Source organism: Pseudophryne corroboree, chromosome 6, assembly GCF_028390025.1.
Source record: "Pseudophryne corroboree isolate aPseCor3 chromosome 6, aPseCor3.hap2, whole genome shotgun sequence".
NCBI lineage: Eukaryota > Metazoa > Chordata > Amphibia > Anura > Myobatrachidae > Pseudophryne > Pseudophryne corroboree.
The window spans coordinates 156,889,505-156,915,318 of record NC_086449.1 but is presented as its reverse complement, the minus strand read 5'-3'; the positions used below and the strand labels follow the sequence as shown (position 1 = coordinate 156,915,318).

Genomic DNA, 25,814 nt, shown 5'->3' with positions numbered 1-25,814 from the left:
GAAACACTCTGAGGCAGGGTGAGTAATGGTGGGGGACACTGGGCTGGAGAAGGGGCAAACACTGTGAAAGGAGCATTGGCCTGCTGCTGTTCAGTTTCTGCCTGGCCCCGCACAGTGGCTCCAGCACCGCACACTCACACTCCTTCCCCAGTGTCCCTGCATCCTCAATTACCTTTGCACCGCCAGCTCTGTGCAGGGATCTGTCCCTCAGGTGGCGGGCCCGGCAAACTAAATCGCTCTGCCGGGTGATGTCACCCGGCAGCAGCGGCTCCGGCTCAGACCCTGGCTCTCGCATCACGGACCCCCCTTCTCCCCTACCCGTGGACTAGTGCATGACGGCGTTTTTATTCAGCAGCTCTTGCACCTGGTCCTGGAGCGCCGCGCTGTTGCTTCCCGTGGTGCCGGCTCCCTCACTCCTCTCAGCTTGAGAGCGTTCTCTCTGGCCGGCACTGCCATCATCCCGCCCAGCAGCAGCCGCCTGACACGCGTGTCCAACGTGCCCGCCCTCTGACCAATAACGTCAGAGCAGAAAGTCAAGCGCCAGAGAATCAATCCCAACGGAGCGCGTCCCCAGGGACCCTCCCATTCTTAAAAAGTGAGTCCCCAGTCCTCATTTTGGGGTAAAATACGCGCTATAGCGCGTTTTTGCGATCACTGGGAGCTATTTGCTCCTGTGTAGGAAGCATGAGAATTCTAACTATATGAAGTTACTTCTCTGATATTTACAAGTTACTTCATATAGTTAGAATTCTCAGGCTACCTGTACAGGAGCAAATAGCTCCATCAGTAAGGTGTCTGCTGTCAGTGTAACAGGTCATGGGTTCTAATCCTGGATATGACTGCTAATATATGTGTGATTTAAAATAGAAGACAATGAAATGTATATATACACTATATAAATTTTGTGTGTATATATATGCACACTCACATGCATATATTTATCTAAGTACCGGGAGGGGGGGGCACCAATATTTATCTTGCCTCCGGGCAACTGGGATGAACTTACGCCACTGAGCACAGAGTATGTCAGCAGACAGCATAACTGTGGAAGGCCTGGAGCAATTTACGCCAAACTTGGTACACATTTGACTTACAATCTCAAAAACACCCCTACCACCCCTAGGGGTGGTACAGCGGCACAGAGAATTTAAGGAGATAGCATAACTCCCGAATGGCTAGACCAATTTGCAACAAACTGGGTACACATATGACTTACACTCGGGAAACAAACTATGTGGGGGTCAGACACCCCTAGCAACCCTAGGGGTGGGACAGCAGCACAGAGTACGTCAGCAGACAGCATTACTGTAGAAGGCCTGCAGCAATTTACACCAAACTTGGTACACATATGACTTACAATTTGGGAACAAACTCGGTGGGGGTTATACACCCCTACCCCCCTAGGTGTGGGACAGCAGCACAGATAATTTCAGGAGACAGCATAAATCCAGAATGCCTAGACCAATTTACAACAAACTTGCTACACCTATGACTTACAAGCTGGGAACAAACACTGTGGGGGTAAGACACCCCTAGGGTTGAGGCAGCAACACAGAGTTTTTCAGCAGACAGCATAACTCTGGAATGCCTGGAGCAATTTACACCAAACTTGTTACACATATTGCTTACACTCTGGGAACAAACACTGTGGGGGTAAGACACCCCTAGCACCCCTAGGGTTGAGGCAGCAGCACAGAGTTTTTTTTAGCAGACAGCATAACTCTGGAATGCCTGGAGCAATTTACCCCAAACTTGCTATACATATTACTTACACACTGGGAACAAACACTGTGGGGGTAACACACCACTAGCACCCTTAGGGGTGGGCCAGCAGCCCAGAGTATATCAGGACATGCATGATATGTCAGTGATGACAGGGCTGCATGGGACAGGGGCTGTGACATGATTTGAGGAGGGGAATGGAATAGCATGAACCCACACACTGAGAGTTATATAGTGGAAGTAGCATGGTCCCCCTGCAGCACATTGGGTTTTCAGTGTATTGATGTGTATAACATTTTACATGCCTTTTTATACTATGTTATTTATACTGTGTGTTTAATATTTAAATTAATTTTTGTTAAACATTCTTAAAATCCCGGGCAACGCCGGGTACTCCAGCTAGTTTTAAATAAAAATACAATCACTGATAATGAATCTGGTGTAAAGAAATTGGGTGATTGGAACTGAAATTCTTTAGACATGAACACAAAGAGTAAAATAAACTACAGCGGCGTGACAGGCACAGTCAGCCTGTAGAACCGCTAATTCCATTTTACCTGTCAGGTAATAGCTTTTGCTTATATCTTTATAAACACTTGCACAAGAGAAAAACAGTAGATTGGAAGAGTTTAGCATTGACAATATTCTGATTATAATGCTTGGTAAAACAAAGATCTCATTATGCTGTAAGGTGGGTGGAATTGAACATAATATGCCATGATTGATGCAATAACTTCACACTACAATTTTAGGATCTGCTTTTCTACAGCATGTGCAAAGAAAGAAGCTGCAATCTTCGTGATCTGCACAGAAAACACTTGGTTAACCCCAGGGGCAACAGTCCATTTGACATGCAGTGAAAACAGGCATTGAAAATAGTATTTCTATAGGGCTGTGACACCAGTGTGTCCCTTCACTGACATGACACACAGAAATACTGTATGAGGGCTTGATGTCACTACTGCTGAGGCTATCACAGAATAGTAGAAGTAACCAGGGCCGTTTCTAGTCAATTTGGCTCCCAGTGCGAGATTTAAAAATGCGCCCCCCCCCCCCCCTATTGCTCTAAAAAAAAAAAATGTGCCCCCCCATATAGTCATAAAAAGGAAAAGCATGCGCGCGCCGTAGGCGCGCGCGCTCCCGACAAGGGTGTGTGGCCTGATTAAAATGGGCGTGGTCTCATTAAAGTGGGCATGGCCTCATCTGATATCATCACACCCATCACAGGGGGGAAAAAATAAAAATAAAAAGTCCCCTTTTTACACATTACAGCAGGCAAGTGTCCCCATATTACACAGCGTGGCAGGCAGGTATCCCCATTTTACACAGCGCGGCAGGCAGGTATCCCCATTTTACACAGCGCGGCAGGCAGGTATCCCCATTTTACACAGCGCGGCAGGCAGATATCCCCATTTTACACAGCGCGGCAGGCAGGTATCCCCATTTTACACAGCGCGGCAGGCAGATATCCCCATTTTACACAGTACGCAGGCAGATGCCCCCATATTACACAGTACGCAGGCAGATGCCCCCATATTACACAGTACGCAGGCAGGTGCCCCCATATTACACAGTACGCAGGCATATTACACAGTACGCAGGCAGATGCCCCCATATTACACAGTACGCAGGCAGGTGCCCCCATATTACACAGTGCGCAGGCAGGTGCCCCCATTTTACACAGTGCGGCAGGCAGGTATCCCCATAGGCAGGTGTCCCCATTTTACACAGTGCGGCAGCGGCAGGCAGGTTTCAAGTTGAGGGGAAGGAAGGGGGGGAGAGAGAGAGAGAATACCTACATCTTCCCGCTCTTCGGTCCCGCCGCCTCACGTCCCTCGCGCCGGCCGCCTCCTCCTTCATGCTTATCTCCTTCTCGCCTCTCCCGAGCGTTCCTGCTCGGGGGGCGGGGCTTCGCGAAATGACGCGTTTGCGTCGTGACGTCACGACGCAACGCGTCATTCCGCGAAGCCCCGCCCCCCGAGCAGGAACGCTCGGGAGAGGCGAGAAGGAGTAACAAAGTGCCGCGGCGGGCGCCCCGTGCGGTTGCACGGCTCGCCCGCCGCTAGAAACGGCACTGGAAGTAACAGTGACAAACCTTTTACATCTCCACAAGCTGTGGCTGCACCTCTGGTTGGATTTCAAGTTAGATGGGGTAGGGGAAATTAAGAGGCCAGAGAAATGGGTGCAGAATCATACATTCTGTGAACATGTAACACTCTAGCTGGATATAGGGCTTTTGTCTATTTAAAAGTTCCCCACCTGATGAAACTATTGCCTGTTATTGCAAGCGGTAACCTTCATTGGTGGCATTCTAATTGTTAATACAACATAAGGATGGCATCAGCTGTGCCTGCCCACAGGACAAAATACTTTTTTGGTATTTTTTTTACTTTTTTATAAAGATGTGCGCCTGGCCGTTTTTCGGGTTTTGTTTTTGTTTTTTCTTGAATTTTTGGTTATGGATAGGTTTTGCCAAAACCGCCCTTGTGTGTTTTGGTTTTGGATCTATTTTTTTTTATATAAAAACAGCTAAAATCACAGAATTTGTGGGTGTTTTTGTCCCTACAGTATTAATAGCCACAATAACATTCATTTCCAGTCTATTTTGAGCACCTCACAGCTCACAATATTGTTTTTATCCAGTTTAGGCCAAAAGGTTGCACCGATTTAGCTGGATGACTAAGCTAAGCGACAGAAGTGGATGGCACAAACACCTGACACATCTAGGAGTAGCACTGCAGTGGCAGACAGGATGGCAGTTTTATAAACTATGGCAAAAACATGCTCCAAGAGCACATAACTCAAAGAAATAAGGTGCAAGATGAAATTGTCCTTGGTCCTTCCCACTCACACTTATGTTGTATATACAGTGGTGCAAGTGGGCGGGTACACGCGGGTATGGCGTACCCTTAAGAATTTAGCCATGGGTATGCCGTACCCACCTCTGCCGGGCCGCCGCTCCCTCCCTCCGCTGCTGCTCACTGCGCTGCTGCTGTGAGGGGAGGTGAGCGCAGCCTGTGCCTCTCCTGCCCCTCAGTGTCTACCTTCAATTCATCACTGGCCCGTGAGCCAATCAGAGCTCACAGATCGGCAGCCAAGGCTCCTGCCGGACCGCGAGCTTTGATTGGCTCATGGATCGGCGCCTAATTGAAGGTGATGAATCTGATGAGGAGGGTACTTGTACTGCTCCCCACATGTGCAGATGGTTCAGAAATGGTGGAAAGAGGTGGAAGAGGCTTCTCTATGAGTTCAGTGTGAGAAATGTCAGCTGACGTGGAAACCCCTAAACGTTTCTCAAGAGTGTCTGATGGTTCTGATTCTGAATTCACATTTTGTCTTACTGCCTCTGCAGCTAACTTTCCTTTTGATTTTTTTCCTTTACCACTCTAAAATTAAATTATTTTACATACCGTGACTTAAGCCCTCTATGCCCCTGTGCATCTGCCTTAGCAGATGACGTTGATGGACTTTGACATTGTCAATGTCATGACTATTGGCAGCAGCTTCAGCACTAGTAGTAGCCTTTATTTCTATCAACACAAAGTGGGGTTGACATTCACTGACAGCGTCGCACAAATAAGTCAGAAATATATATAATAATTACACACTGCGGTTGACTTTACCGACATCGTTGCACAATACTGTATGTGTATGAGTATGAAATAATATACTGCAGTCTGACAGGCAGTGTCACAGTACTTATGAAAATTAAATAAAAATTGTATAGTATACTGGTGAACAGCACAAACAAAAATATATATATTTTTTTATAATTATAATTTTAGGCTTTTTGTTTTTAGCTTTTATTAAATTAATCTTACACTTGGGCAGAGCCCCTGGATGGACGGACAGATCACCCCATTCAGATACAGTAGATAGAGAGAGAGAGCACCCCTTTTTCAGATACAGCAGATAGAGAGCACCCCTTTTTCAGATACAGCAGAGAGCACCCCTTTTTCAGATACAGAAGAGAGCACTCCTTTTTCAGATTTGGCAGACAGAGAGCACCCCTTTTTCAGATACAGCTTACAGGGCATCCCCACCCGCAGCACACCATACCACGCCACCCACTACTGAGACAGAAACGTTTGTCTAGTACAATCTCCAATGCTGGAGTGAAGATGGCGCCGTTGCATGGGGACTTATATAAAATCCAAAACCCGAAGAATCCGGAAGATGACATTTTGCCTCGATGACATAATCGAGGCAGGTGGGAAAACAAGAGCCGGTCTCGGATCCGAGCTCGGATCGCAAAGTTCGGGGGGGGTTTGGTTCCTGGGGAACCGAACCCGCTCATCTCTACTTTTTTTTAACACATTTTATTTTATTCTTTTCATAGTGTCTGGAACTGGAAGTCCGAGTCCAGACTTTCATTAAGCCTGGAGAAGTGATAAAGCAATGATAAAATAGTGATAAGTGGAAGGTGATAACGCACCAGCCACTCAGCTCCTAACTGTCATTTTTCAAACCCATAATTATTGGCTGATGCGTTATCACCTTCCACTTATCACTGCTTTATCCCTTCTCCATGCTTAATACATCTGTCCTTTAATTCCTGTGTGAATGTAGAAACTGATAAGTTAGGTAACTAGTGCTTTCCCTGACGCTAAACTTGCCTGGCATGGCATTTACCACTTTAGCATCACTCAGTTGTCCAGGCAGATTGTGTTTATAAATAGTTCTGAAAAAGTTTTCTGGTCTGATTTGATAAGTAGGCCCAATAGTGAATATAGAGGCAGAATTCACAATTTGTTTTCAACTGACCGGTGGTGTGAACAGAATTGAGCATTGATTGCTACCCCCAACCTGTTTACCGGTTGATCCCTGGTCTGTAATTGAATAACTTTGGGTAATTTACCAGTGAGAACAGAACACATGATTCAACCCACTGCTAAATAAATCTTCCCCTTGTGGTTTGGATTCTTAAAACTACAATAATAAGTTGCCTCATACTGGGAAAACGCAGACATTCTATATGGCGCATTCTATGTGCTTAATTTTATAATGCGGCCAGCCCATGGAAGAGACATTGGGGTAATTCAAAGTTGATCGCAGCAGCAAATTTGTTAGCAGTTGGGGAAAACCATGTGCACTGCAGGGGGGGACAGTAGCGCACGCAGGGGGGGTTTCTGAGTACCCAGAAACCCCCCCCCCCACAGACAAAGTTTTATTTTTCAGTCAGCGGCAACTGTCTCCTCTACAGTTACTGCCACCCGCAGCCGCGAGCGTAGCTGCCGACAGCTCCGCAGAGAGAGCTCTATCCATGAGAGCTCTCTGCTTTGGAATACACAAAACAGCACTACTCCTTCCCCACCCCCTTGCAGCAGCGGGCAATCGACGGCGCTTGGTGAGCGGCACTGACATACTGTACAGCAGGAGCGGGTCAGTGGAGGCCCCCTGTACAGATAGTAGACGACCGAAAGGTAACTGCTGCTCTTCCTCCCCCGGAGCCACGGGCCGTTGACTGCACTGTGTGGATGCAGTGTACTATCAAGCAGGAAGAGGGAGTCAGTGGAGGACTCCATGTTCCAGGTGCAGCTGCTGCATTAAGTGTGCGTGCATGTCTCACACATATTATATATGTGTGTGTATGTAGTATATATATCTTTTTGGGGGGGGGTTCATTAATATTCATATAAAATATTTGTGTTGGGGGTTCCTTCTATGTGATATACAGTTTATAGGCAAATTCTAAATGGCACTCCAGGCCTCAAGTAACTAACATGACTAATTTACCAACGTATCATTCGTGTAATACATCTTTTTTCAAGGATCAGCCTTGAAAAAAGATATATTCAATATCTGAAACGTCGTTAAATCAGTGTTTTGATGTTAGTTACTTGAGGCCTGGAGTGCCACTGAGAATATGCCTGTCTGGAAGGCGTCTCGTCGGATCCATTTATTTATTTATTTAATTATGTATTTTTATTTACTTATTTATTTATTTTTTGGGGGGTCCATTAATGTTATATATATATATATATATATACACACACACACACACACACACACATACAGTCCATCAGGAATGCACTGTGCTCACATTGCAGCACTGAAATATATATACACACACACAAACACACACACACACACACACACACACACACACACACACACACACACACACACACACACACACACACATACAGTCCATCAGGAATGCACTGTGCTCACATTGCAGCACTGAAATACAATAAATGGCTGAAATGATTGGCACTCCAGCAGGTTAAAAGCATGGCAAAAATCACACGTTCTTACTTCAGCATCTGGGAGTTTAATCCACCATCAGGAAAGATACATAACATTGCTGTGCATCCTTCCTGATGATGGATTAAACTCCGAAACGTTGAAGTAAGGATGTGTGATTTGAAAAATATCATGTCTGGAAACCCCCCTCTACAAATCCTGCGTTTGCCCCTGGGGGAGGGGGGCAATTATAACATGTGCAGAGAGAGTAAGATTTGGGTGGGTTATTTTGTTTCTGTGCAGGGTAAATACTGGCTGCTTTATTTTTACACTGCAATTTAGATTTCAGTTTGAACACACCCCACCCAAATCTAACTCTCTCTGAACATGTTATATCTGCCCCAACTGCAGTGCACATAGGTCCTCATCCCGAGTTGAGCGCTAGCTGACGTTGTTCGCTGCATAGCAATCAGTTAAAAAATGCCAAATCTGCGCATGCGTATGCACTGCAATGCGTAAGCATGGCATACGGGTACAACGAGCATCATGGTATTGTACAGGTTCTAGCGACGCTTTCAGTCGCATTGGCGGACGCAAGGAGATTGACAAGAAGTGGGAGTAGCTGGGTGTCACTGTCAACTGACCGTTTTCTGGGAGTGTTTGGAAAAACGCAGGCGTGGCCGGGCGTTTGCTGGGCGGGTATCTGACGTCATTACCGTGTCACTCGTCGCAGCAATCATCGCACAGAATTAGTAACTACGCAGCTGGTCTTGTTTTGCACAAAATGTGTTTGCAGGTGCACTGCTGCACAGGTGTTCGCACTCCTGCTATGCTAAAATACACTCCCCCGTGGGACGTGACTACGCGCTTGCACGGCTGCTAAAAGTAGCTAGCGAGCGATCAACTCGGAATGAGGGCTATAGTTTTGACCAACTGCTAAAAAATGTGCTGCTGCGATCAACTCTGAATTAGGCCCATAATTATCACTGAAAAACAGTTGTCTCTGGGCATGCACAGCAACTCAGTTCCATCCCTTATACTGCATGTTGTGGCCTCAGCTGTAGTAAAATGACATTATAAAATATAGCTATTTTGGCATGATTTCAGCTGCTGTCTAGGAGGGGGTTTCGAAGAGCTCCCCTACATTTGCCTATGATGGAATAAGTATTACCTTGTGTGTCCTATAAAAGGGTGGGGTTCATAAGACCGGCGGCTGGGAGACCTCCGGTCACCATACCAATGGCGGGATCTTGGCTTTTGGATGGACGGCAGGAAGGGGAGGGGGAGGGGGAATCACAACGAAGCTACAGAATCTATTCCCCTCTATGGACACCCACGAGAGGGAATAGTCCCTGTTGGTCGGCATGATGACCGTCGGGCTGTGCACCATTCGGGATCCCGGCATCAGTCACATAACCACATCCCCTGTAAATATAGTACAGATGTACAGTAGCCATGCTCATCTTACTGCGATGCGGTATGTTGCATCACGGTTTGCTGCATGGCGTGCCAGCTGGTGATCGCTTCATTCATTTATTTAGGAATCAAAGATGAGCATGGCTAAATCTTTATATGTGGCATTATTCCGGTTTATCATAACACAGCTATTTCATTGCATTTTTCGGACCTTTTTATTAAAGTCTGCCTTGTTTATATTTATTAACCTGTAGAATATTTCAGAATTTTTATGACACGTATCACCAGATGGTATTGAGCAAAAGATGTTGACTCCTCTTGTGCCAGCAACTGCAACAACACTACCAATCCAAGGAGTGTGACTACAGATCATGTATTTCTCTCTCTGTGATGCTACAGTACATGCAGAAGTCATACAGCACTTAAGCCATACCTCCCAACTGTGCCAATTTTAGTGGGACAATACCATTTTTTGAACACTGTCCTGCTGCCCCACCCGCGGACTGCAATGTCCCATGGTGGGGTAAGGGGCAGTTAGGAGACCTCTCTCCCTTGCTGCTCTGCTTTAGCAGCAGGGAATAGACACTGTGCTCATGCGTATGGCCTCTATTCACCATGGAAGAGTGCTGGGCATGCCCCCACAATGACAAAATTTAGGTGTGGCTTGCAAATGAGGCACTTACCACAAGGTCAAACATCCTGGCTGCAAGTTCACACCCCTCAACTTTGAGGTCATGCCAATATTATCAGCATTGCTAGACAGGGGGCAGGGCCACGACGACGCAATTATGTGGCCATGCGCCCAATCCCGCCCTTAAACATCATCCTCAATCATCGCCACGCCCCCGTTGCTCCAGCATGGCTGCCTCCTCCCGGAGGGGGCAGCCATATTGTCGGTAAGTATGCTCCACAGTTCTCAGGGGGTGATGCAGTCTCATCAGAGATTTGTTCAAATGCACACGGTCAATGCAGATGTGTACTGAACCCCATGGCCGGACTGCCCATTTGTCACTTCTGGCAAATGCCAGAAGGGTCGATGGGCTGGTGGTCCGGTCCCACACAGAGTTGGGAAGGCTGTGCCCAGTGCAGCCTCTGGTTCTCTGGTATGGCCGCTCCTCCACCTCCCCTCCCGTCTCCATAGAAATGGAGGAGTGTCATGAGTCCACACTCCCCTGACTCACTGCACGCCCCCATTCACAGCGCACACGTGCACACACATGCCAGGGATGATTTTGCCCTCCCCCCGTCGGTCCCTGCTAAACCCTCTTTTTTTACTGCAGCAACCAAAGTTGACACCCACGGGGTGGCTTCTACCACGGGAGCAATGACACCCAGTGCTGTCATGTGATTTAACGCTGCTATCACGTTGTCCTTCACACATCTGCGGGCACATACTTTGGGAAAAACAGTAGAGATGAGCGCCGGAAATTTTTCGGGTTTTGTGTTTTGGTTTTGGGTTCGGTTCCGCGGCCGTGTTTTGGGTTCGACCGCGTTTTGGCAAAACCTCACCGAATTTTTTTTGTCGGATTCGGGTGTGTTTTGGATTCGGGTGTTTTTTTCAAAAAACCCTAAAAAACAGCTTAAATCATAGAATTTGGGGGTCATTTTGATCCCAAAGTATTATTAACCTCAAAAACCATAATTTCCACTCATTTTCAGTCTATTCTGAATACCTCACACCTCACAATATTATTTTTAGTCCTAAAATTTGCACCGAGGTCGCTGTGTGAGTAAGATAAGCGACCCTAGTGGCCGACACAAACACCGGGCCCATCTAGGAGTGGCACTGCAGTGTCACGCAGGATGTCCCTTCCAAAAAACCCTCCCCAAACAGCACATGACGCAAAGAAAAAAAGAGGCGCAATGAGGTAGCTGTGTGAGTAAGATAAGCGACCCTAGTGGCCGACACAAACACCGGGCCCATCTAGGAGTGGCACTGCAGTGTCACGCAGGATGTCCCTTCTAAAAAACCCTCCCCAAACAGCACATGTCGCAAAGAAAAAAAGAGGCGCAATGAGGTAGCTGACTGTGTGAGTAAGATAAGCGACCCTAGTGGCCGACACAAACACCGGGCCCATCTAGGAGTGGCACTGCAGTGTCACGCAGGATGTCCCTTCCAAAAAACCCTCCCCAAACAGCACATGACGCAAAGAAAAAAAGAGGCGCAATGAGGTAGCTGACTGTGTGAGTAAGATAAGCGACCCTAGTGGCCGACACAAACACCGTGCCCATCTAGGAGTGGCACTGCAGTGTCACGCAGGATGTCCCTTCCAAAAAACCCTCCCCAAACAGCACATGACGCAAAGAAAAAAAGAGGCGCAATGAGGTAGCTGACTGTGTGAGTAAGATAAGCGACCCTAGTGGCCGACACAAACACCGGGCCCATCTAGGAGTGGCACTGCAGTGTCACGCAGGATGTCCCTTCCAAAAAACCCTCCCCAAACAGCACATGACGCAAAGAAAAAAAGAGGCGCAATGAGGTAGCTGACTGTGTGAGTAAGATAAGCGACCCTAGTGGCCGACACAAACACCGGGCCCATCTAGGAGTGGCACTGCAGTGTCACGCAGGATGTCCCTTCCAAAAAACCCTCCCCAAACAGCACATGACGCAAAGAAAAAAAGAGGCGCAATGAGGTAGCTGACTGTGTGAGTAAGATAAGCGACCCTAGTGGCCGACACAAACACCGTGCCCATCTAGGAGTGGCACTGCAGTGTCACGCAGGATGTCCCTTCCAAAAAACCCTCTCCAAACAGCACATGACGCAAAGAAAAAAAGAGGCGCAATGAGGTAGCTGACTGTGTGAGTAAGATAAGCGACCCTAGTGGCCGACACAAACACCGGGCCCATCTAGGAGTGGCACTGCAGTGTCACGCAGGATGTCCCTTCCAAAAAACCCTCCCCAAACAGCACATGACGCAAAGAAAAAAAGAGGCGCAATGAGGTAGCTGTGTGAGTAAGATAAGCGACCCTAGTGGCCGACACAAACACCGGGCCCATCTAGGAGTGGCACTGCAGTGTCACGCAGGATGTCCCTTCCAAAAAACCCTCCCCAAACAGCACATGACGCAAAGAAAAAAAGAGGCGCAATGAGGTAGCTGACTGTGTGAGTAAGATAAGCGACCCTAGTGGCCGACACAAACACCGGGCCCATCTAGGAGTGGCACTGCAGTGTCACGCAGGATGTCCCTTCCAAAAAACCCTCTCCAAACAGCATATGACGCAAAGAAAAAAAGAGGCGCAATGAGGTAGCTGACTGTGTGAGTAAGATAAGCGACCCTAGTGGCCGACACAAACACCGGGCCCATCTAGGAGTGGCACTGCAGTGTCACGCAGGATGTCCCTTCCAAAAAACCCTCCCCAAACAGCACATGACGCAAAGAAAAAAAGAGGCGCAATGAGGTAGCTGACTGTGTGAGTAAGATAAGCGACCCTAGTGGCCGACACAAACACCGGGCCCATCTAGGAGTGGCACTGCAGTGTCACGCAGGATGTCCCTTCCAAAAAACCCTCCCCAAACAGCACATGACGCATAGAAAAAAAGAGGCGCAATGAGGTAGCTGACTGTGTGAGTAAGATAAGCGACCCTAGTGGCCGACACAAACACCGGGCCCATCTAGGAGTGGCACTGCAGTGTCACGCAGGATGTCCCTTCCAAAAAACCCTCCCCAAACAGCACATGACGCAAAGAAAAAAAGAGGCGCAATGAGGTAGCTGACTGTGTGAGTAAGATAAGCGACCCTAGTGGCCGACACAAACACCGGGCCCATCTAGGAGTGGCACTGCAGTGTCACGCAGGATGTCCCTTCCAAAAAACCCTCCCCAAACAGCACATGACGCATAGAAAAAAAGAGGCGCAATGAGGTAGCTGACTGTGTGAGTAAGATAAGCGACCCTAGTGGCCGACACAAACACCGGGCCCATCTAGGAGTGGCACTGCAGTGTCACGCAGGATGTCCCTTCCAAAAAACCCTCCCCAAACAGCACATGACGCAAAGAAAAAAAGAGGCGCAATGAGGTAGCTGACTGTGTGAGTAAGATAAGCGACCCTAGTGGCCGACACAAACACCGGGCCCATCTAGGAGTGGCACTGCAGTGTCACGCAGGATGGCCCTTCCAAAAAACCCTCCCCAAACAGCACATGACGCAAAGAAAAAGAAAAGAAAAAAGAGGTGCAAGATGGAATTGTCTTTGGGCCCTCCCACCCACCCTTATGTTGTATAAACAAAACAGGACATGCACACTTTAACCAACCCATCATTTCAGTGACAGGGTCTGCCACACGACTGTGACTGATATGACGGGTTGGTTTGGACCCCCCCCAAAAAAGAAGCAATTAATCTCTCCTTGCACAAACTGGCTCTACAGAGGCAAGATGTCCACCTCATCATCATCCTCCGATATATCACCGTGTACATCCCCCTCCTCACAGATTATCAATTCGTCCCCACTGAAATCCACCATCTCAGCTCCCTGTGTACTTTGTGGAGGCAATTGCTGCTGGTCAATGTCTCCGCGGAGGAATTGATTATAATTCATTTTAATGAACATCATCTTCTCCACATTTTCTGGATGTAACCTCGTACGCCGATTGCTGACAAGGTGAGCGGCGGCTCTAAACACTCTTTCGGAGTACACACTTGTGGGAGGGCAACTTAGGTAGAATAAAGCCAGTTTGTGCAAGGGCCTCCAAATTGCCTCTTTTTCCTGCCAGTATAAGTACGGACTGTGTGACGTGCCTACTTGGATGCGGTCACTCATATAATCCTCCACCATTCTTTCAATGGGGAGAGAATCATATGCAGTGCCAGTAGACGACATGTCCGTATCCGTAATCGTTGTCAGGTCCTTCAGTCCGGACCAGATGTCAGCATCAGCAGTCGCTCCAGACTGCCCTGCATCACCGCCAGCGGGTGGGCTCGGATTCTGAGCCTTTTCCTCGCACCCCCAGTTGCGGGAGAATGTGAAGGAGGAGATGTTGACAGGTCGCGTTCCGCTTGACTTGACAATTTTCTCACCAGCAGGTCTTTCAACCCCAGCAGACTTGTGTCTGCCGGAAAGAGAGATCCAAGGTAGGCTTTAAATCTAGGATCGAGCACGGTGGCCAAAATGTAGTGCTCTGATTTCAACAGATTGACCACCCGTGAATCCTTGTTAAGCGAATTAAGGGCTCCATCCACAAGTCCCACATGCCTAGCGGAATCGCTCCGTGTTAGCTCCTCCTTCAATGTCTCCAGCTTCTTCTGCAAAAGCCTGATGAGGGGAATGACCTGACTCAGGCTGGCAGTGTCTGAACTGACTTCTCGTGTGGCAAGTTCAAAGGGCATCAGAACCTTGCACAACATTGAAATCATTCTCCACTGCGCTTGAGACAGGTGCATTCCACCTCCTATATCGTGCTCAATTGTATAGGCTTGAATGGCCTTTTGCTGCTCCTCCAACCTCTGAAGCATATAGAGGGTTGAATTCCACCTCGTTACCACTTCTTGCTTCAGATGATGGCAGGGCAGGTTCAGTAGTTTTTGGTCGTGCTCCAGTCTTCTGTACGTGGTGCCTGTACGCCGAAAGTGTCCCGCAATTCTTCTGGCCACCGACAGCATCTCTTGCACGCCCCTGTCGTTTTTTTAAAAATTCTGCACCACCAAATTCAAGGTATGTGCAAAACATGGGACGTGCTGGAATTTGCCCATATTTAATGCACACACAATATTGCTGGCGTTGTCCGATGCCACAAATCCACAGGAGAGTCCAATTGGGGTAAGCCATTCCGCGATGATCTTCCTCAGTTGCCGTAAGAGGTTTTCAGCTGTGTGCGTATTCTGGAAAGCGGTGATACAAAGCGTAGCCTGCCTAGGAAAGAGTTGGCGTTTGCGAGATGCTGCTACTGGTGCCGCCGCTGCTGTTCTTGCGGCGGGAGTCCATACATCTACCCAGTGGGCTGTCACAGTCATATAGTCCTGACCCTGCCCTGCTCCACTTGTCCACATGTCCGTGGTTAAGTGGACATTGGGTACAACTGCATTTTTTAGGACACTGGTGAGTCTTTTTCTGACGTCCGTGTACATTCTCGGTATCGCCTGCCTAGAGAAGTGGAACCTAGATGGTATTTGGTAACGGGGGCACACTGCCTCAATAAATTGTCTAGTTCCCTGTGAACTAACGGCGGATACCGGACGCACGTCTAACACCAACATAGTTGTCAAGGCCTCAGTTTTCCGCTTTGCAGCAGGATGACTGCTGTGATATTTCATCTTCCTCGCAAAGGACTGTTGAACAGTCAATTGCTTACTGGAAGTAGTACAAGTGGGCTTACGACTTCCCCTCTGGGATGACCATCGACTCCCAGCAGCAACAACAGCAGCGCCAGCAGCAGTAGGCGTTACACGCAAGGATGCATCGGAGGAATCCCAGGCAGGAGAGGAATCATCAGAATTGCCAGTGACATGGCCTGCAGGACTATTGGCATTCCTGGGGAAGGAGGAAATTGACACTGAGGGAGTTGGTGGGGTGGTTTGCGTGAGCTTGGTTACAAGAGGAAGGGATTTACTGGTCAGTGGACTGCTTCCGCTGTCGGCCAAAGTTTTTGAACTTGTCACTGACTTATTATGAATGCGCTGCAGGTGACGTATAAGGGAGGATGTTCCGAGGTGGTTAACGTCCTTACCCCTACTTATTACAGCTTGACAAAGGGAACACACGGCTTGACAAATGTTGTCCGCATTTCTGGTGAAATACTTCCACACCGAAGAGCTGATTTTTTTGGTATTTTCACCAGGCATGTCAACGGCCATATTCCTCCCACGGACAACAGGTGTCTCCCCGGGTGCCTGACTTAAACAAACCACCTCACCATCAGAATCCTCCTGGTCAATTTCCTCCCCAGCGCCAGCAACACCCATATCCTCCTCATCCTGGTGTACTTCAACACTGACATCTTCAATCTGACTATCAGGAACTGGACTGCGGGTGCTCCTTCCAGCACTTGCAGGGGGCGTGCAAATGGTGGAAGGCGCATGCTCTTCACGTCCAGTGTTGGGAAGGTCAGGCATCGCAACCGACACAATTGGACTCTCCTTGTGGATTTGGGATTTCGAAGAACGCACAGTTCTTTGCTGTGCTTTTTCCAGCTTGAGTCTTTTCATTTTTCTAGCGAGAGGCTGAGTGCTTCCATCCTCATGTGAAGCTGAACCACTAGCCATGAACATAGGCCAGGGCCTCAGCCGTTCCTTGCCACTCCATGTGGTAAATGGCATATTGGCAAGTTTACGCTTCTCCTCCGACAATTTTATTTTAGGTTTTGGAGTCCTTTTTTTACTGATATTTGGTGTTTTGGATTTGACATGCTCTGTACTATGACATTGGGCATCGGCCTTGGCAGACGACATTGCTGGCATTTCATCGTCTCGGCCATGACTAGTGGCAGCAGCTTCAGCATGAGGTGGAAGTGGATTTTGATCTTTCCCTAATTTTGGAACCTCAACATTTTTGTTCTCCATATTTTAATAGGCACAACTAAAAGGCACCTCAGGTAAACAATGGAGATGGATGGATACTAGTATACAATTATGGATGGACTGCCGAGTGCCGACACAGAGGTAGCTACAGCCGTGGACTACCGTACTGTACTGTGTCTGCTGCTAATATAGACTGGTTGATAATGAGATGTAGTATGTATGTATAAAGAAGAAAGAAAAAAAAACCACGGGTAGGTGGTATACAATTATGGACGGACTGCCGAGTGCCGACACAGAGGTAGCTACAGCCGTGGACTACCGTACTGTACTGTGTCTGCTGCTAATATAGACTGGATGATAATGAGATGTAGTATGTATAAAGAAGAAAGAAAAAAAAACCACGGGTAGGTGGTATACAATTATGGATGGACTGCCGAGTGCCGACACAGAGGTAGCTACAGCCGTGGACTACCGTACTGTACTGTGTCTGCTGCTAATATAGACTGGTTGATAATGAGATGTAGTATGTATGTATAAAGAAGAAAGAAAAAAAAACCACGGGTAGGTGGTATACAATTATGGATGGACTGCCGAGTGCCGACACAGAGGTAGCTACAGCCGTGGACTACCGTACTGTACTGTGTCTGCTGCTAATATAGACTGGATGATAATGAGATGTAGTATGTATAAAGAAGAAAGAAGAAAAAACCACGGGTAGGTGGTATACAATTATGGACGGACTGCCGAGTGCCGACACAGAGGTAGCTACAGCCGTGGACTACCGTACTGTACTGTGTCTGCTGCTAATATAGACTGGATGATAATGAGATGTAGTATGTATTAAGAAGAAAGAAAAAAAAAAAACACGGGTAGGTGGTATACAATTATGGATGGACTGCCGAGTGCCGACACAGAGGTAGCTACAGCCGTGGACTACCGTACTGTACTGTGTCTGCTGCTAATATAGACTGGTTGATAATGAGATGTAGTATGTATGTATAAAGAAGAAAGAAAAAAAAACCACGGGTAGGTGGTATACAATTATGGACGGACTGCCGAGTGCCGACACAGAGGTAGCTACAGCCGTGGACTACCGTACTGTACTGTGTCTGCTGCTAATATAGACTGGATGATAATGAGATGTAGTATGTATAAAGAAGAAAGAAAAAAAAACCACGGGTAGGTGGTATACAATTATGGATGGACTGCCGAGTGCCGACACAGAGGTAGCTACAGCCGTGGACTACCGTACTGTACTGTGTCTGCTGCTAATATAGACTGGTTGATAATGAGATGTAGTATGTATGTATAAAGAAGAAAGAAAGAAAAACCACGGGTAGGTGGTATACAATTATGGATGGACTGCCGAGTGCTGACACAGAGGTAGCTACAGCCGTGGACTACCGTACTGTACTGTGTCTGCTGCTAATATAGACTGGATGATAATGAGATGTAGTATGTATAAAGAAGAAAGAAGAAAAAACCACGGGTAGGTGGTATACAATTATGGACGGACTGCCGAGTGCCGACACAGAGGTAGCTACAGCCGTGGACTACCGTACTGTACTGTGTCTGCTGCTAATATAGACTGGATGATAATGAGATGTAGTATGTATAAAGAAGAAAGAAAAAAAAACCACGGGTAGGTGGTATACAATTATGGATGGACTGCCGAGTGCCGACACAGAGGTAGCTACAGCCGTGGACTACCGTACTGTACTGTGTCTGCTGCTAATATAGACTGGATGATAATGAGATGTAGTATGTATAAAGAAGAAAGAAAAAAAAACCACGGGTAGGTGGTATACAATTATGGACGGACTGCCGAGTGCCGACACAGAGGTAGCTACAGCCGTGGACTACCGTACTGTACTGTGTCTGCTGCTAATATAGACTGGTTGATAATGAGATGTAGTATGTATAAAGAAGAAAGAAAAAAAAACCACGGGTAGGTGGTATACAATTATGGATGGACTGCCGAGTGCCGACACAGAGGTAGCTACAGCCGTGGACTACCGTACTGTACTGTGTCTGCTGCTAATATAGACTGGATGATAAAGAGATGTAGTATGTATAAAGAAGAAAGAAAAAAAAACCACGGGTAGGTGGTATACAATTATGGATGGACTGCCGAGTGCCGACACAGAGGTAGCTACAGCCGTGGACTACCGTACTGTACTGTGTCTGCTGCTAATATAGACTGGATGATAAAGAGATGTAGTATGTATAAAGAAGAAAAAAAAAACCACGGGTAGGTGGTATACAATTATGGATGGACTGCCGAGTGCCGACACAGAGGTAGCTACAGCCGTGGACTACCGTACTGTACTGTGTCTGCTGCTAATATAGACTGGATGATAATGAGATGTAGTATGTATAAAGAAGAAAGAAAAAAAAACCACGGGTAGGTGGTATACAATTATGGATGGACTGCCGAGTGCCGACACAGAGGTAGCTACAGCCGTGAACTACCGTACTGTGTCTGCTGCGACTGGATGATAAATAATGATATCAAAAATATATATATATCACTACTGCAGCCGGACAGGTATATATTATATAATGACGGACCTGCTGGACACTGTCTGTCAGCAGAATGAGTTTTTTATAGAATAAAAAAACACCACACAAGTCACACGACGAGTGTTTAACTTTTTCAGGCAATCACAATATAGTATACTATACTGGTGGTCAGTGTGGTCAGGTCACTGGTCAGTCACACTGGCAGTGGCACTCCTGCAGCAAAAGTGTGCACTGTTTAATTTTAATAATATGTACTCCTGGCTCCTGCTATAACCTATAACTGCTCCCCAGTCTCCCCCACAATTAAGCTGTGTGAGCACAGTCAGATATTATACATAGATGATGCAGCACACTGGGCTGAGCACAGATATGGTATGTGACTGAGTCACTGTGTATCGTTTTTTTCAGGCAGAGAACGGATTATATTAAATAAAACTGCACTGGTGGTCACTGGTCAGTGGTCAGTCACTAGTAAACTATGCACTCTCTAGTACTCCTAAGCTCCAGTAAATCAAGTGTCTCTGTCTCAATCTCACTCTCTCTCTTCTAATCTAAATGGAGAGGACGCCAGCCACGTCCTCTCCCTATCAATCTCAATGCACGTGTGAAAATGGCGGCGACGCGCGGCTCCTTATATAGAATCCGAGTCTCGCGAGAATCCGACAGCGTCATGATGACGTTCGGGCGCGCTCGGGTTAACCGAGCAAGGCGGGAAGATCCGAGTCGCTCGGATCCGTGTAAAAAAAGCTGAAGTTCGGGCGGGTTCGGATTCCGAGGAACCGAACCCGCTCATCTCTAAAAAACAGTCTCATGTAAACGCATGTGATAGGTGACTGAGATCAGATCAGTAAAGTCTAAACACAGGAACAATCTGCTGAATAACATGCACTTCAGCACTTCAAGTTATGAACCCCAGTTTTTTGCTGTCCGGCAAACCTAGGAGCAGTTTGATATTTCTGCCCACTATTTGAAACTACAGTGGTAAATTTGTGGATTGCAGCACACCCATTGTCTGTGATTTCCTGGCCACCATAAGCATTTAGATTCACAGTTTGAGAACAGTCAATCGATGTCTTGGAGTTTGTGCGCTGTAGGATTTACATGACATGACGCTACTCGTGGCGCCAGTGTCAGTTTTTATTTTGATGGCATTATTTCTCTCCTTATCTATTATGGTGGCAAATATTTCCAGTTGTGGCCCTGAAGTTAATGCTCTCACAGTAGAGATCAGTGTCTGGAGTGTTTTCTGGGAGAGCATCTGAAGTGTGCGCTCGGTGCGGTGGGATGGTGGAACCTGCTCATGCAGCACGAATATGTGTATAACAGTGTAACCCCCCTTTTCCTCCAATAGGAATGGGTTTAACAAGATGGTGCCTCCACCCAAGCAATGAGTGTAACGTGTTAGTTGAATTGTACCTAGCTAGCTTGGGATAGCTAAGATAACCTTTGAACTGTAGGAACACAATATAGTCACTCTTTTCCTACCTGATATCTCTTGTTTTGTTCACTGGAATCCGGTAACTTCTTCAGCATTGGATATGATTAAGTAATGCTCCTTGAACAATTATATATATATATATATATATATATATGGAATGGAAAAAGATTCTCGTGGGAGCCAATACGCCTTTAGTATGACAATGTTTAAAAGTTTTTATTCATACACAAACGAACGATATTTGTAACCTAAACATTCGTCATTGGTACAAATTTCTAAAAATTCAATAAAACAATATAACAATCTTATACATAAACATTTTTCAGTTGATGTGAGGAATTTACAGTCAGGTTATCACAGTCAGAACTTGAAAGAGATGTGTCTCCAACCAGATGCTTGTGGTAAAGGCTTTATTAACCCAATATCGTGAAACCCAACGCGTTTCGTCCGTTAGGACTTCATCAGGGGTTTACAATCTAAATAGTTACAGAGGGAAATATGTAAATCACATAATCTTCATAACTAATTTTAAATCAACACAAAATTATCATAACGAGTACTCTGTTGAAATCAAGTATGGATGGACATACATACCAGTTCTTATAACAGAATGGATTACCACTGGTTAAAATTCTCAATGTTACATCCCATCATACGTTCGTTTCAATTGATATGGTATCTGAAACATTACCGTTACAATAATCAATAAACATTATACCTATATACATAATCCAAGGAAGAGGGAGGGAGGGTCAGAAGATATGGACCTTATAACAGAATTCACCAGATTCGTCAACATTTATATTCTCATCAATAATATGTGAGATATACAGTATATAGAGTGAACCAATCATCTTTATCATTACTTCTATTCAATTGGTGGGAATAATACATAAAGGGGATCTAGAGGTGAAGGGACAACCAAAAGCTATAAAATATCCTACAATAGTAGCACCCAATATAGGGTCCACATAATTTATAAAATAAAAACTAATTCACCATAACCAAACATATATATACACAATATAATTCATTGGGCAATACATACCTAAATAGACTTCATCGTAACAGAAAATAACAATTAGGTTGAAGTTAGATGATGTAATATTCCCTAAAAGGGATAAGGGCAAAACAGTTTTTTATCACTCCAATATACAAAAATTGTATATAAGAAATATTGTTGTGGCCATCTTATATGCTGATGTCAGTTTTTATGCACAGGTCATTAAGCTCCTCATTAGTATTACTTCTGTAAGGGATACATACTAATTATCGAAAGAAAATTGCTAATTGATCAATACTGTTCTTAATAATGCAAAAAAATTGGGAGGAATTAACAATCAATCATTATAGGGCCGATACTTATTGAAGCAGAGGTGGATTGTAGGGTTCTACTATCCTTGATGAGATTAGGTAAGAACCAGATTAATTAAGCTCTATTTAAAGTGTCACATGATGTTAATATTATGGTCTTAGTTTCTGATTGATAAAGGTTTTTGTGATAGAGATGAATCACAGCTGTGTAAGTAAAAAGGGTCAATGCTTTGATTCGGCCCTATAATGATTGATTGTTAATTCCTCCCAATTTTTTTGCATTATTAAAGACAGTATTGATCAATTAGCAATTTTCTTTCGATAATTAGTATGTAGTAAAACGTTTAGTATAAAGAATCCCTTACAGAAGTAATACTAATGAGTAGGTTAATGACCTGTGCATAAAAACTGACATCAGCATGGTCTCCTATATTTAAGTGAGTAAGATGTATTCATTGACCTTTAAATTCCACCTGTAAATGATATTGTTGGTATCATCTTTGTTATATAAGTGGCATATAAAATGGCCACAACAATATTTCTTATATACAATTTTTGTATATTGGAGTGATAAAAAACTGTTTTGCCCTTATCCCTTTTAGGGAATACTACATCATCTAACTTCAACCTAATTGTTATTTTCTGTTACGATGAAGTCTATTTAGGTATGTATTGCCCAATGAACTATATTGTGTATATATATATATATGTTTGGTTATGGTGAATTAGTTTTTATTTTATAAATTATGTGGACCCTAAATTGGGTGCTACTATTGTAGGATATTTATTAGCTTTTGGTTGTCCCTTCACCTCTAGATCCCCTTTATGTATTATTCCCACCAATTGAATAGAAGTAATGATAAAGATGATTGGTACACTCTATATACTGTATATCTCACATATTATTGATGAGAATATAAATGTTGACGAATCTGGTGAATTCTGTTATAAGGTCCATATCTTCCGACCCTCCCTCCCTCTTCATTGGATTATGTATATAGGTATAATGTTTATTGATTATTGTAACGGTAATGTTTCAGATACTATATCAATTGAAACGAACGTGTGATTGGATGTAACATTGAGAATTTTAACCAGTATTAACCAGTGGTAATCCATTCTGTTATAAGAACTGGTATGTATGTCCATCCATACTTGATTTCAACAGAGTACTCGTTATGATAATTTTGTGTTGATTTAAAATTAGTTATGAAGATTATGTGATTTACATATTTCCCTCTGTAACTATTTAGATTGTAAACCCCTGATGAAGTCCTAACGGACGAAACGCGTTGGGTTTCACGATATTGGGTTAATAAAGCCTTTACCACAAGCATCTGGTTGGAGACACATCTCTTTCAAGTTCTGACTGTGATAACCTGACTGTAAATTCCTCACATCAACTGAAAAATGTTTATGTATAAGATTGTTATATTGTTTTATTGAATTTTTAGAAATTTGTACCAATGACGAATGTTTAGGTTACAAATATCGTTCGTTTGTGTATGAATAAAAACTTTTAAACATTGTCATACTAAAGGCGTATTGGCTCCCACGAGAATCTTTTTTCCATTCCATATCTACTCTTAATACCTCATCTGACAGAGGGTATTTCTTAGTGGTTTGAGACTAGTGGTATAGCGCAAAAAAAGGGTTACTTTTTGTTTTGTAATATATATATATATATATATATATATATAAATATTTACTAATTACAATACCCTTGCATGCACAACAAAAAAAATCTTAATACCTTCCACCTATAGTCAGAAGGACTATAGACCCGGGATTTGGGTGTATGAAAAAATATGGTACCATTGCGGCCCTTTCTGGAACTGTGCAGAGAGCAACGTAACTTGACTTGAGTCATTCAAACGAAACTGCAAAAGTTAGTCAAGCTTACACAAGAGATGGTGACGTCTATGATATATGAGAGTTCCTCATAGTGATGTATTTATATCCATTATAAACAGATGATGGTGCTACCTGCTGCCGGGTTGGCGATCTACCCACCGATGTCTCTTGGGTGTTAGATTGAGTTAGGTTAGTAATCTATTGGTACACAGTCAGGGACGTTGCTCTCCCGACAGTTGCCTCTTCCTCACAGTTTACTCTGTAGCTGAGTCTGCCTCATGGTATCACTGACTCGTTGGAATAGTAGTAGTCACTCACTAGACCGGACTCACTGTCGTCCCAATGTTATCAAGGGCGGCGGTTCATAAGTCACAATAAAAAGGCAGAAGTCCCTTAAGTGCTGTATATTCTGGCGTACCACTGTCCGATCACTGAGGATTATAGTCTCATAAATAGCTTAAGTGGATGACATAAATTGTAAGTCTTTCCCTACTCAGTTCACTGGTATGTTAGTGGTTTTAGCATATAATGTAAGGAATAAACTGTGAATTAACCTCAGAACCAGGGGGTGGTGCACTTCACTCCTATAACTCCCCCAATACCGGTAAGTTTTTACCTGCTGGTGCGTGCCAGTGGCCTTTCACACCCCCGACTCACTGCTATTGGGCTGTGATTATGCAGTTTATTATGCAGAACATGTAGATTATTCCGGATAAAGAATAGCCGCCTTTCTGTCGGTGTTAAACTCTGTCCTTTCACCTCTCAGTCTAAATGCCTTAGGTAGCTTAACTGAACCAGGCACTGCTATCCTCCTCATGTAATCAATTATTTATGATGCTACCAATTCCTCCTCTCTGTAGATATTAATAGCCTCCAGTCAGTTTATGCAGCGCTAACCAGGAGCTGCCTCTCGCTTCCTGTGGTTCAATATCAGGCTACAGCTGACGACTAGTACCACCCAGGCACCCGCCTATCACCATTCATAAAAACTCACAGGGCCGCAGTTGCCGGGTACTCATTGATGCTCATCTTCCTGCCTCTCCTGTGTGTCAGCTCTGCCTCCCGATGCACTCAGCTTCCTGCACAGCCAGATTAGTACAGCCACGGTCACGCCTCCCGATACTATTCACCACCGTTATCAGTCCTCACACTGGTAAATATGGCTCCAAACCATAAAAGGGAGCTGTATACTCCTGGGACCACCGATCTTTATGCTGCTACTCCTCTCCCTCTTAGTCTGCCGCACGTCCCTCTAACTGTCTACTTGCCTAACTGCCTGCGTCTCCAGCTGTATGTTGTGCATGTGCTGCTTCTGGAGCTTTCTCTCACACTGCCCATCAATGTATGCATATATATTAACACCTTTCATCAGAGCAATATGCACATATATCTATATTGCACATAATATATTTAGTTTACTATTAAACATTTATGTTATAATAAATGGACAGTTCAGTTTTGTTTACATTTCTTAAGTAATGCATAAGGAAGTATATAGCCCACAGAGTGACTACACTCTCCCCCTGGTGATCACACTTACTATAAAAGTGTAGATCACCACATATTTAAACTAGACATAAATTTCATAGAAGTCGGTCAGGTTTATATACCATAACCAAAGTAGGGCCAGGTCATCACTAGGCTGGGGTGCAACACCAACGGAATGTTAGTAGGCGTACCCAACTGATCATACATAAGTATCTTCGGAGGCCGACGTTCCCTCTGCGGCCTTGGGGGATGCACACCCTCCCCCAGCCCACTACTGTAGTCATCTCCATCCCTAACCAGGGGCTCAGGCTCTTCTATACTCTCCCATCTCCCATTACATTCCCCTTCTCCCCAATCATCCAAAGAAGCACTAATTGGTGGGGAGTGATGACTGAGGTCGTCCCCTGCATCCCGACTGGTA

At 45.3% G+C, this 25,814-nt stretch overlaps 1 long non-coding RNA gene across 1 annotated transcript in view; it reads right to left on the bottom strand.

The window, feature by feature from the left end:
- The window catches only part of LOC134935077 (uncharacterized), a 52,746-nt gene extending 27,585 nt beyond the window's left edge, over positions 1 to 25,161 (bottom strand). The window contains exon 1 of the long non-coding RNA XR_010179881.1: positions 24,900 to 25,161. This is a non-coding gene — a long non-coding RNA (uncharacterized LOC134935077). The remainder of the gene's footprint in view (positions 1 to 24,899) is intronic.
- Positions 25,162 to 25,814: the final 653 nt, after the last annotated feature.